Genomic DNA, 4,130 nt, shown 5'->3' on the forward strand with positions numbered 1-4,130 from the left:
GCTAAAATAAATAATTATTAGTTATGTATTTAATCCAATTGATAAAAATTAGTATTAATTAAAACCTATTCCCCCCTTGTCTAGGATACAATTTGGTTTTTTCCCCCCTCAAACAAAATTGTATCCTATACAAGTATATTTATTTTCTCCTTACACATATGCTGTAAAAACTAGCATATTCTGGATACGATAGTCTTATTAATATACCTTTAGCCGGTATCTCAGGCTAATTAAGAGGATTTAATAGATTTTCAAGTTTTAATTATTATTAATATATATTAATTCTAAATTTAATTACTATAACACAATACTCATCTATTTAAATTCTCGTCTAGTTCTATAAATAATTATTAAATAATAAGATGCCTGATTAAAGGATTATCGTGATAGGATAAATCAAGTATTTCAATATACTCTTATTACACCTAAAAGAATTAAACTTTCACCTTTGATATCAAAAATCAACGTGCATCGTACACTAAAGCGTAGAAAGATAAGCTAAGATAAGCTAGTGGGCTCATACCCCGCATATGAAGATTACTCTTCTTTTTCTAATGCTCACTAACCCTAAAACTCTTTTATTCTCTACAACACTTGTGTTAGGAACGCTTATTTCCTTAACTTCCTCATCATGATTTGGTACTTGAATTGGTCTCGAAATTAATCTCCTATCATTCATCCCCCTAATTTCAAAGACCAACAATCAACGTCACACCGAATCTGCTTTAAAATACTTTTTAGTACAAGCTATTGCAAGATCCTTACTTTTAATAGCAATTATTCTACTTTACATAGGACTGCAAACTACATATTATTTAATCACTATTTCCTTACTTTTTAAAATAGGAGCAGCTCCTCTTCACTTCTGAATGCCCGAAGTAATAGAGGCTATACTCTGAATAGACTGCATTATTTTAATGACATGACAAAAATTGGCACCCCTCGGCCTATTATCCTACAGCTTAAATCCTACAAATCTAATCTATCTAACCTTAATTTTATCTTTAGTAGTAGGCTCAATCGGAGGCTTAAATCAAACATCACTACGCAAAATCATAGCATTTTCATCTATTAATCACACTGGCTGAATACTCATAGCCCTTCTGCTAAGTGACATAGCATGATCTCTCTACTTCTTATTTTACGCCTTACTTTCAATAATAGCAGTCGCCCTTTTTGCAATAAACAAAATATTCCATATTAATCAAACTTTCTCTAATAAAATTATCGTAACAACAAAATTAGCTATCTTTACTAGTCTTTTATCTTTAGGGGGTCTTCCACCATTTTTAGGATTCTTACCTAAGTGAATCATTATTATAAAAACTGCTGAACAAATATCATTTATTATTCTCACCCTGATAGTAATAACAGCACTAATTACTCTTTTCTATTATATACGAATTGCTTATGCTGCTTTCATCATTAATCACTATAATCAAACATGAACATCTTTAATGAAAAAAGTCTAGAAACATCAATTAGATCGATATTCATTATTATTTCATTAAGAGGCATAATTATTTTACCTTTAACTGTCAACATCCTTTAAACAAAGACTTTAAGTTAAAAAAAACTAATGGCCTTCAAAGCTATAAATAAAAGGCAACCTTTTAGGTCTTAGTATATATTACCTACTACTCCGGAATTGCAGTCCGACATCATAAATATTGACTATAAAACCTAATAGGAGATTTATTAACCATAAATAGATTTACAATCTATCACCTAATACTTCGGCCACCCTATTTAATTTTACTTGCAACGATGATTATTTTCTACAAATCATAAAGATATTGGTACAATATACTTGATCTTTGGGGCTTGAGCAGGAATAGTAGGAACATCATTAAGTCTTCTCATTCGAGCAGAACTTGGCCGACCAGGTAGCTTAATTGGTGATGACCAAATGTATAATGTAATTGTTACTACTCATGCTTTCATTATGATTTTCTTCATAGTTATGCCAATTATAATTGGAGGCTTTGGTAATTGATTAGTGCCTTTAATACTAGGAGCACCTGATATGGCATTCCCTCGCCTAAACAACATAAGATTCTGATTATTACCGCCTTCATTAACTCTACTATTAACAGGAAGAATTGTAGAGAGTGGTGCAGGAACTGGATGAACTGTGTATCCCCCTCTCTCCAGAGCCATTGCTCACGCCGGAGCCTCTGTTGACCTTTCTATTTTCTCCCTCCATTTAGCCGGTGTATCCTCAATTCTCGGGGCCGTAAATTTTATTACAACCGTAATTAACATACGAACTCCTGGAATAACTTTAGAACGAATGCCATTATTCGTTTGATCTGTAGTAATTACTGCCGTACTACTTCTTTTGTCTCTTCCCGTATTAGCAGGAGCTATTACAATACTCCTAACTGACCGAAATCTTAATACTTCCTTCTTTGATCCTTCAGGAGGGGGAGATCCAATTTTATACCAACATCTATTTTGATTCTTTGGTCATCCTGAAGTTTACATTTTAATTCTTCCGGGATTTGGCATAATTTCACATATTGTAACCCAAGAAAGTGGTAAAAAGGAAACCTTTGGCGTTTTAGGAATAATTTATGCAATACTGGCAATTGGATTCCTAGGATTTATTGTTTGGGCTCATCATATATTCACTGTTGGTATAGACGTTGATACTCGTGCCTATTTTACTGCCGCCACAATAATCATTGCTGTTCCTACAGGAATTAAGGTATTCAGATGAATTGCCACACTTCATGGAGCACAAATAACTTACTCACCTTCAATCTTATGAACTTTAGGTTTTATTTTCCTATTTACTGTTGGGGGTCTCACGGGAGTTGTATTAGCAAATTCATCCTTAGACATTGTTCTCCATGACACTTATTATGTAGTAGCACATTTTCACTACGTACTATCTATGGGTGCTGTATTTGCTATCATAGCAGGACTTATTCATTGATTCCCTCTATTTAGAGGAACAACAATAAATCCTACATGACTAAAAATTCAATTCCTAGTAATATTTATAGGAGTAAACATCACATTCTTCCCTCAACATTTCTTAGGTTTAAGTGGGATGCCTCGCCGGTATTCAGATTATCCAGATGCCTACACTACATGAAATACAGTATCAAGTATTGGCTCATTCCTTTCCTTCATCGCCGTGCTAGTACTTGTAATTATTATATGAGAAGCCTTTGCGAGTAGTCTTTTCGGATCAACAAACAACATCTTTAGAATGATTCCAGAACTTACCGCCAGCAGAACATAGTTATGCAGAACTTCCCTTACTAACAAACTTCTAAGGTGGCAGATAAGTGCATTGGGCCTAAGCCCCAAACATAAGAATAACCATCTTCTTTAGAAATGGCCATTTGAAATCAACTAGGACTTCAAGATGCAGCGTCCCCTGTAATAGAACAAATAGTATTTTTTCATGATCATACAATACTCATTGTAACTATAATTACAGTTCTCGTAGGCTATTTACTAGCCTCTCTTCTACCAAACACATATATTAACCGTAACTTATTAGAGGGCCAAACCCTAGAAACTATTTGAACGATTTTGCCGGCTATTACACTAATCTTTATCGCCCTCCCATCCTTACGACTCTTATACTTACTAGACGAAATTCACCAGCCAGCAATTACCCTTAAAACAATTGGACATCAATGATACTGAAGTTATGAATATTCTGACTTCTCCTTAACAGAATTTGATTCTTATATAGTGCCTATCAATGAAATAAGTCCTAATTCATTTCGTCTTCTAGATGTAGACAATCGCATCGTATTGCCTATTAATATTGACATTCGTATCTTAATCACCGCCGCCGATGTTCTTCACTCATGAGCTATGCCCGCCTTTGGTATTAAAGCAGATGCTACTCCAGGACGTTTAAATCAAGTAGCAGCTAATATTACACGCACAGGCTTATTCTTCGGTCAATGTTCAGAAATTTGTGGTGCAAATCACAGTTTCATACCAATTGTTGTTGAGGCCTGCCCTCATTCAGTATTTATTAACTGAATAACAAAAATAATACAAGAACTTTCATTCGGTGGCTGAAAGTAAGCAATGGTCTCTTAAACCAAAAGATAGTAAAGTAACAATTACTCCCAATGGAAAAATTAGTTAAATTATAA

The 4,130-nt window shown here is 34.0% G+C and overlaps 1 pseudogene; it reads left to right on the top strand.

Moving 5' to 3' along the window:
- The first annotated feature begins 2,464 nt into the window (after positions 1-2,464).
- On the top strand, positions 2,465-3,494 carry LOC145669958 (cytochrome c oxidase subunit 1 pseudogene; annotated as a pseudogene).
- The last annotated feature ends 636 nt before the right edge of the window (positions 3,495-4,130 follow it).

Source organism: Thermobia domestica, chromosome 14, assembly GCF_964235325.1.
Source record: "Thermobia domestica chromosome 14, izTheDome1.hap1.1, whole genome shotgun sequence".
NCBI lineage: Eukaryota > Metazoa > Arthropoda > Insecta > Zygentoma > Lepismatidae > Thermobia > Thermobia domestica.